Genomic DNA, 9,731 nt, shown 5'->3' on the forward strand with positions numbered 1-9,731 from the left:
GGAAGGAGCCAGCCAAGCTGAGCCAGGAAGGACAGCCAAGGTCAGCAGGGCTGACGGATCCCCACACACTGTCAGTTAGAGGAGAGGCTGCAGTCACAAAACCATCCACAACTATTCCGGTTCTTTTCTCCTTCTGGTTCATGGTAAAATTTTAATTCTCTGCACCCACTGAAATTAGCCCTGGCCACATGACTTGCTGTGGCCCTGAAATGTGAGCTCTGGGGGCTTGTGTGCAATTTGCCACATTGCCTTCTTCTCATGCCACAGAGATCAGGGACTTGGGTGTGGAGAAATCTTCATCAACCTGGGTCCTTAAATGTTTGTAGAAATCCCCTGCCAACCCATGTTAGACATGTAGGACCAGCAAGAAATAAGCTTGAAGCCATCCTCACATGATTGACAAGCATTCTGGATAGAAATATAGTTACAATTAAGCATTAATCAGGATGCACTATTTTTTTTTTTTCTGAGATAGGGTCTTGCTCTATTGCCCAGGCTGGAGTGCAGTGGCATAATCAAGACTCATTGCAGCCTCAACCTCCTGGGTTCATGTGATCCTGCCACCTCAGCCTCCCGAGAAACTAGGACCACAGGCAAATGCCACCACACTTGGCTAGTTTTTAAAATTATTTTTTGTAGAGACAGGGTCTCACTGTGTTGCCCAAGCTGGCCTCCAACTCCTGGGCTAAAGTGATCCACCCTCCTTGGCCTCCCAACATGCTGGGATTACAGGCGTGAGCCACTGCACCCAGTGTCAGGCTGCCCTTTGACCCACTTCCTTATAAGGGAAAGTCACGCAGCACTGCATAGCGACCACTCTTGCATCCCCATTGTTCCTATAGATAGGATCTCTGGTGTTAGACTCACAGGCTTTTGTTTAAAAATTCCTGAAGATGTTTTCCGGATCCCAAATTTCAGTGGAACAACTGACAACAACCAGTTTGAAGACCCCCACAGAGAAGCAAAATCATCATGAGAATACAGCTTCTGCCTCTCCCTGTCCCATGACTTCACCTTGCACTTTTCTACCAATCAACTCTCTCCACACGTCAGCCCACTCTGAAACCCTTAAAAACACTAACTCCTCAGGGACACAGATTTGAGGGTTTCTCCCATCTCCTCATTCATCAGCCCTATGACTAAACCTCTTTCTCTGCTGTGACCCAATGTCTTGGCGTATTAACTTGCTGCACACATCAAGCAATGGACCTACGACAGTTACAAACTTACTGTATGGGGTCACTAAGATTTGGGGGATGCTTGTTGTTGCAGCAGCACCTAGCCTGTCCTGACTAGCTCAGAGGACCTGAGGCAGACATGAGGAGGACATCAAGAAACTGAAGAGTTAAGGAAAAGAGAAACAGGAAATGTGGATTAGGGGGTCAGTGTGGACCCTGGAGCTGGGGCAGTTGCCTGTGACTGGGCTGTCCACACTCTGTGCAACAGGCTGGCTTCCTCTGAGGCTCCAGGAGGGGGAGGTAAGCACAGGCCATGGAGTGATGCCATCCATGTGCGAAGGATGATTTTGTAGCATGTGCTGACTGTGGGTCACCACTGACTGGGGAAGAGGTGGAGGAAAAGGGTTGGAGAGAATGTGTGTCATGCACCGAGCAGTGTGATCCCAGAATGTTCTAATGCTCCTCAAGAATAAATGAGTCGGGCATCAACAAAGGAGGCCAACCTCAGACTTCCTGTGTGGGGAGCAGTGCTGAGCTGGCAGTGAGTTATCTGTTTATTCCTTGTGCACGGTGGCTAATATACTCTGTAGCCACTCCTACAATAGAAGACCTCCTCTAGGACGTTGGTTGTTCGTTACTCATACATTCATTCTGCAAATATTTGAGCTCCTAGGCACTGAGCCTACCACAGTGAGTAGACTGGTTTCATGGACTTTATGGTCTGCATATGGCCAAATAATTAATAGCAATTTTCAATATGGATTGTTAAGTACTCTGACAGAGGTAAGTATAGGTTGTCTGGGAGAAGAGCGTAGAAACTAGTCCAGAGGTCTACAAAGAATGAGGCTGTGAGTAACTGAATTGGAAGTTAAGTACATGCTTCTGCGTAGCAAAACCCCCCACAATTGCAGGTAAATAAATGCCACCCTTCCCAGCAAGGGCCAGGGAGTGCAGGAAAATATCAAGTTGCCTGAGGATCTGAGTGCAATAGAAAAAGTTCTGAAAGTCAAAGGTCTTGCAATAGAACATTCATGAGGTGAAGCCTTATGATTCATCGTCTTGGGTTCACTCAGTGTCAAACCAAAGAAGAAAAAAAAAAAAAAAAAAAAAAAACTGAAGGAACTCAGGTGTCTGGAATGAATTAACTCTTTTTTTCCTCCTTTTTTTTTTTCTTTTCTTCTTCTTCTTTTTTTTATTACATGATGAAGGCTGCCAGAAACTCAAGGGATTTGAGGATAATTAGAATTTCACAATGATAATGGGACTGTGCCCATCTATAGTTAACTCTTCCCACTCCACAGAGTCCCAGCACATCATTCTTCTCCCACCCCCTCCACTGACCAAATCTCATCCTTTAAGACTCAGTTTAAAAACCACCTCCTGGAATTAATTATGCCAAGCCGACTCTAAACAGTAGTCACCTGTCAGGAATGGAAGTGCGTAGGGGAATGAGGGAACTATTCACTTTTTAGTTTTATTAATTTTTACAAGTGTGTATCATTTTGTTTAAATAAAGCCAAAATTAAGCTTATGAGGAAAAACAAAATTCCACTTCCTCCACGGACCCTTCTCTGCTTCTCTGTCGTACAGTGTGGCCCCATGCTCGTCTCATTGCCGTCTACCATTTACTGGTTTTTCACAACTAAGTCCTTTCCTCTACTTTGGACTCAGCCCCAGCTAGAACCACCTGCAGAATGCACACAGCATTGCTCGTATACAGGCCACTAAATGAATGGTTGGCGAAGGAATAAAAGCCTGTAACGTTGGCCCCTCAGCTTACGGAAGTTGTGGGGAGTTTTCTGTGCTAGAAAGTCATGCCTTTCACTGAGCCCTCAGCTTTAAGCAGTTTCATAAGTAGATGTTAACAACTGTGTTCCAGTCCCGGCTGGTTCTCACACACCCCAGCCAGGAAGAGCCTGGCCAGATCATCTCCCCAGGAAACGTGGAATGATAGTACATGGGGAGCTGCTGGGAGCTGGGGAACCTGCAACTCTTCCTCCTGTGAGGAAACAGGACCGTAAGTCAGCGTCCTGTGTCTACAGCGCCTGCCCCATCTGCGCTCACCTGGGAAAGCGGCTCCCCTCCCTCCCCTCCCTCCCCTCCCTCGGCGCTGGGCATTTTTCCCACGTGGATCCACTAGATGGCCTGCAACGAACACAGTGACTGTGAGGAGGCCTGTGTTGGAAAAGGAAATACTTCCTTGCTTATCTATTTGTTTGTTTGCTTTGTCACTCACCATTTGTCCTCATAAATCCTTTCAAGTAAAACTGATATTAAAAACCAATAACTTGCACATTCAAGAGCAGGAAAAGGGCTACGGCAGAGTTGAATCTGTGGGTCTTCAGGCAGAGATTTCTGATTGTTGGCAAAATAATCAGAAATTGTTTTGTCGAATTGATTTCTGAGTGTTAGAATTTTGTTCATTACAACATAACTCTGCATAGAAAGAAATGAATAATTAATTCTAAGGGCTTAATAAGTATCTTTTAAACTGCTTCAAATAAAGAGAAATGACAAGACCTAGTACTGGTAAGTGTGAGATAGAGCAGGCTCATTTGCACATCACTGGTGCCCTACACATCTTAGTGGTTTTTGCAAACAATGTGGCCTTTGCTGTAGGAGCAGTGAGATGACTGGGCGTGGTGGCTCACGCCTGTAATCCCAACACTTTGGGAGGCTGAGGCAGGTGGATCACTTGAGCTCAGGAGTTAGAGACCAGCCTGGCCAACATGGCAAAACCCCATCTCTACAAAAAATTTTAGGAATTAGCCAACTGTGGTGGTGTGCACCTGTAGTCAGGAGGCTGAGGTGGGAGGATCGCTTGAGCCTGGGAGGTGGAGGTTGCAGTAAGCTGAGATCACACCACTGCACTCCAGCCTGGGCAACAGAGCCAGACTCTGTCTTAAAAAAAAAAAAAAAAGAAAAAGAAAAAGCCATGAGATAACTCATACTCTTTAACCAGGAAGCTTTGAGGAAATATGTAAAAGTTAGAGAAAAACAATCAGTATTGAAATGTCCAAGTTGCTGCTATTCTATTTGTAGTAACAAAAACTTGGAAATAATTTGCAGAACAACAATAGGGGAATGACTTAGTCAACTGCAGTATATCAATATAATAGGTGAAATTTAAAAGGGTGGTAAGTGTGAGCTCTGCCTGTACCTGTGCATGTAAAGCCATGTTTGTTTGTTTGTTTGTTTGTTTTTAAAGGTCCAGTCTTATTCTTTATTTAAAGCACAGGCCTGGCATGGCGGCTCATGCCTGTAATCCCAGCACTTTGGGAGGCCGAGGTGGCCAGATCACTTGAGCCTCAGGAGTTGGAGAGACCAGCCTGGGCAACATGGCGAAACCCCCATCTCTAAGAAAAAAATTCACAGCACAGTTCAAAGTCATTAAATCATTAAATCCAGTACAAAAGAAATGGCTCCCATTTCCTGGACTGGCATCAGACATCCTACCAGCTGCAATGACATCATTTTTATCTATCGTCTGCTTTTCCTTTTCAGGGGGCGGGGGAGGGTGGGGACTTATAAATGGGTCAAAGAGACTTCAACCTCAAAACCAAGGAGAAATCCCTGCTTGCAGAGAAACACAGGAAATGACTCTCTCTCTGTGAAAGGCAGTCAGGAACTCTGCTCCAGTGACGAGGGCCACTGATGGTGTGGGAGAGCGATCAGGAAGAGAATCTTCCTGGAGGTGGTACACAGTCAGCAGGAGCCCAGGAAATCACACTCCTGGGATGGCTGCTGTCACCACCATCACCCTCTCTTCTGTCTCCCCTCCGTGCCATCAGATTGAGTGAGGAACAAGGGAAAGTAACTACATGTAGAAAACGGAAGTGAACAGGAATGTGGGTGGTGTGAACATAAAAGAAGAAACTAAAAACCATCGAAAGTTTCTCAGCACTGCTTTCCCGCACTGTGGTGGAACTCTCTGATCCATCTCTTCATGTGTCTAACTTCCAGAGAGGGGGCTAACAGCACAGACACGGGACCGAAGGCCCACGTTCGCTCAGAGATCTCAACGGGCCCCTCTGAGATGGTGGTGAGCCATCTCACCACCGAAGTTGGCTCAACTGAAGTTGGCTCAGAGATCTAAACGGTGGGTCCCTCTGAGTCGGTGACTGCAACCAAGGTGTCTGTGATGTCCTTGGTTACTCCACCTCCTGACCGGGGATCTAGTTTACCATTGCTGGAAACGATGTTTATGTGCGAACTAATGTTTTTGCCTCCATACACAGTAGTGATCCAGGAGGGCCTTGGTCTCACACCCCACTGTTTAAAACAGTTATCAGAAAACTCCTTCAAGTTCCACGAGTGAAGTTCAAACAGGTCATCGATACAAAAAGGGATGACTATTTCTGTGCAGGCCTAACTCCAACCCAGGAATCCCAGACTGCTAGTTCTTGCCTCTAAACTATTCAGGCATGTCACCTGACCTAAGTAATATGCACTCACAGCTGGGAAAATATTCTGCAGCAGCAACGAATCCGATATATTGGGTGTTTTCAAATAGTGGCACATGACCTCGATAGACCAAGCAGGCAAATGCTATAAAAAGTTAGGTGCATGAGGATAGCTCACCACTGCACGTCACCCAGGTTTCAGAGATCCAGTCTTTCAAAGGTCTTGCGTCAGGAAACCATTGCAAACTACCGCCCATATTTGAGAGTCGATTAACGGCATCCCAGGACCTGCGGAGGTTCTCTGAACAATATAGAACACCTTTCCTAAAATCTGTAGTTACGATCTTCATAAATACACCAGAAGGTATCAAATCCTTAAACTGCCAGATAAGGGCAGAAATTGCAAGAGCTCCAACTAGGGTATTTCGTGCTGAACTAGGCTGCAAGCATGCCACCACAGGGGCCCTAGAGGGCCATGACAGGGCGATTTTCAGCTCCTAGGATTGTTCTTTTCAAGTGTTTGATTAGCTCTGCAAAATCAGCCAGAGCTTTTTCTGATGGCAGGAGATCCTAGTGTCCAGAATCCTGGAACGGGTCATCACAGGGCAGGGACTCTCCACAGTATCACTGTTCCGCATATACCAACATAGCTTTCAGTTCCTCAGCCCCATCCCACATGAACCACGTATTATTGCAGAACCAGATGATGTCCCCATCATCTTTCTTCCAGTATTTATCAGCTATTAGATACTGCTGTTAAAAAGTTTTCACAGTATTAAATCCAAAATGGTCAACCTTCTGAGGGAAGTGGAGAACCAAGCCGTTCTTGGCAACAGCCAGGTGGGATGTGGGGTTGGCTGGTGAGTGCAGGCTGCCGAGAGCCCTTAAGGCTGGTGAGTGCAGGCTGCCGAGAGCCCTTAAGGCCAGCTGGAGGGCTGTGGTGGTCCAGGGCACCAGGAAAGCCAGGAGCAGGAGCAGGAGGGCTTGGTGGCCCATGGCTAGGCTAGTGGCTGCCGTGCATGGCTAAAGCCATATTAAGTGAATGTTTTCTCTATTTAAAAAGAAATTTTCTAGTTTTGAGGCTGAGTTTAAGAACAAGTTGTTTTTCTCTGAGTAAGCCCTTAGACAACAAAATATCACCAGATAAGAGTTAAACAAAAGTAAACTCAACAGCTGCCTTCCACCTAGAGCCAGGGAGGGAGTGGACAGCCCCCAGACTGGGGAGAATATAGGGCAGATTTATGGAAAAGGGAGCTGGGAAATGTCTTCGATGGCTTGAGCTGTTATAACAAAATACCATAGACTGAATGGCTTTAACAATGGAAATTTATTTCTCATAGTTCTAGTGGCCGGAAGTTCAAGATCAAGGTTCTGGCTGATGTGGTTCCTCGAGAGGGACTGCTTCCTGGCTTGCAGATGGCCACCATCTCACTGTGTCCCTACATGCAGAGGACGGGGGATTTGGTGTCTCTTCTCTTCTTGTAAGAACATGAATTCCATCCTCACGACCTCATCTAAACCTAATTACCTCCCAAAGGCCCCACCTCCTAATACTATCCCATTGGGAATTAGGGTTTCAACATATAAATTTGAGGGAGATACAAACATTTAGTCCATAGCAAGGGAGAATTCCACCAGCAGATCTTGGGCAGTGCACAAAAATAGTCCAGGCCAGACTGGACATGGTGGCCCATGCCTGTAATCCCAACACTTTGGGAGGCTGAGACTGGTGGATCACCTGAGGTCAGAAGTTCGAGACCAGCCTGGCCAACATGGTGAAACCTCATCTCTACTAAAAATACAAAAAAATTAGCTGCGAGTGGTGGCAGGCACCTATAATTCCAGCTATTCTGGAGGCTGAGGCAGGAGAATCACTTGAACCCAGGAGGCAGAGGTTGCAGTAAGCCGAGATTGTGCCATTGCACTCCAGCCTGGGCAACAAGAGCAAAATTCCATCTAAGAAACAAACAAACAAACGAAAAAAGTAGTCCAGTTTGGGGAGGCTCAAGATCTGCTTCCTCTGCGACTTTAGCTGGGAGCAGTCATAGCTGTGATGGGGAGAGGCTGGGCACTCAGGGCTGGCCCACACATGCACACATAAACCACAGTCAGATTGCATCACTAACAGCCATTCACATGCCTTTAATTCAGACCTAGCATTTGAAACTAAAATCAAACTACTGCACTATTACATGTTGCACCATCGTGTATACAAGGAGACTTCAAAAAGCTCATGGAAAACTGCAATTAACAGCTTAAAATAAAAAATATAAACTTTCTCAATATAGACTCCATCAAGTTCAAGACACTTTTGTAAGTGATACTAGCCATCTAGTCAACCCTCAGAGAACTGAGGGTCCTGGGAATTTAACCATGTCAATACAGTCATTTTCACATTTATTAACTGAAGAAAAATGAGTGCCCTTTAAGAATTTTTTAAGATTAAGATATGAAAAAGAAGTCAAAAGGGGCCAAATCAGGACTGTAAGGTGGATGCTTAATGATTTCCCACTGAAACACTCACCAAATTACCCTTGTTTGATGAGAGGAATGAGCAGAAGCTTTGTTATAATAGAGAAGGACTCTCTAGTGAAGCTTTCCTGGGCATTTTTCTACTAAAGCTTTAGCTAACTTTCTCAAAACACATTCAAAATAAGCATATACTATCATTCTTTGGTCCTCCAGAAAGTCAACAGACAAAATACCTTGAGCATCCCACAAGACTGTTGCCATGACAGTCTCCTGACCGGTCCACTGTTGCTTTGGCTGGACCACTTCCACCTCTTGGTAGCCAGTGCTTAGATTGTGCTTTGTCTTCAGGATCATACTGGTAAAGCCACATTCCATCTCCTGTTACAATTGTTACAGTTCTTCAAAGAAATGCTTCAGGATCTTGATCTCACTTGTTTAAAGTTTTCATTGAAAGCTCTGCTCTTGTCTGTAGCTGATTTGGGTGCAACAGTTTCAGCAGCCATCAAGTGGAAAGTTTGCTCAAGTTTAATTTTTCAGTCAGAATTATGTAAGCTGAACCAACTGAGATGTGTATGGTGCTGGATATTTTTTCTGTTGTTAATCATTGGTCCTCTTCAATTAGGGCATGGATAAGATGAATTTTTTCCTCAAAAATTGATGTGGATGGTCTGCTGCTGTGGGCTTCATCTTCCGTATCTTCTTGTTCCTTCTGAAAATGAGCTATCTGTTCATAAACTACTGACTTCTTCAGAGCATTCTTCCTATAACGTTTTCATAAAGCATCTATGATTTCACCGTTCTTCTTACCCAAGAATCACCATAAATTTGATGTTTGTTCTTGCTTCAGTTTTAGCAGAATTCATGTTGCTCTGATAGGGGCTTTTTTCAAAATGATAAAACCATTCTTAGTGCCTCAAACTAGATCCCATTCAGACATGTTATAACAAGTTAGTACGAGTTTATTTTGGTGCAGAAAATGGAAACCATAGTTTCCATTTCCATTTCCAAAGCCTAGTTCTTTCATTATATGCATTTTCCATGAAATTTTGAAGACCCCTCATATAACTTGTGGCCTACAGTTAAGTTGAGCCACTTTAAGGGATAGTCTGAAGACCAAAAGGAAGAAGTCATGAAATAAGGCAACATTTGATTGGATACTCAGGACCCACAAGGGGAATTTCCCTGGCATCTCCTTTATTGTAATAAAAATAGCAAAATATAAGAGCGCTAATTACTGCAACATGCTAATGTGTACTTGAGGATAGACAGACATTGCAATTTTAAAAGGGTGACATAGACTATAAGATTTGTTTCCTTTCTCCTAGAAGATTGCAGACACCCAAAAATAAAATTTTAAAAAGTACTCCAAAAGATGTCCTCAAATTCAAGAATAGCTTTCATGATCACATATTTAAAATATTTATTGACCACATACTATGTTCTGGACCCCGTGGTAGTTTCTGAGGTTACATCATTGAACAAGACAGACATTATCTCTACCTTCAACATGCGTAATCTAATGGAGAAGGCACCACACTTGCACAATTAATGCTGTCATACAAGTGCTACAAAGGAGAATGTGACTGCTATGAGACTGAAATTGTCTTCGTTCGTTTAGTGTTGCTATAATAGAATATGGACATTGTCTTAAGTCTGTTTAGTATTGCTATAACAGACT

General features: G+C 44.4%; 1 pseudogene; it reads right to left on the reverse strand.

The window, feature by feature from the left end:
• Nucleotides 1–5,075: 5,075 nt before the first annotated feature.
• LOC102118736 (lysosomal Pro-X carboxypeptidase pseudogene) lies at nucleotides 5,076–6,577 on the reverse strand (annotated as a pseudogene).
• Between the last annotated feature and the right edge of the window lie 3,154 nt (nucleotides 6,578–9,731).

The sequence above is a fragment of the Macaca fascicularis genome, chromosome 13, assembly GCF_037993035.2.
Source record: "Macaca fascicularis isolate 582-1 chromosome 13, T2T-MFA8v1.1".
In the NCBI taxonomy this organism is placed as follows: Eukaryota; Metazoa; Chordata; class Mammalia; order Primates; family Cercopithecidae; genus Macaca; species Macaca fascicularis.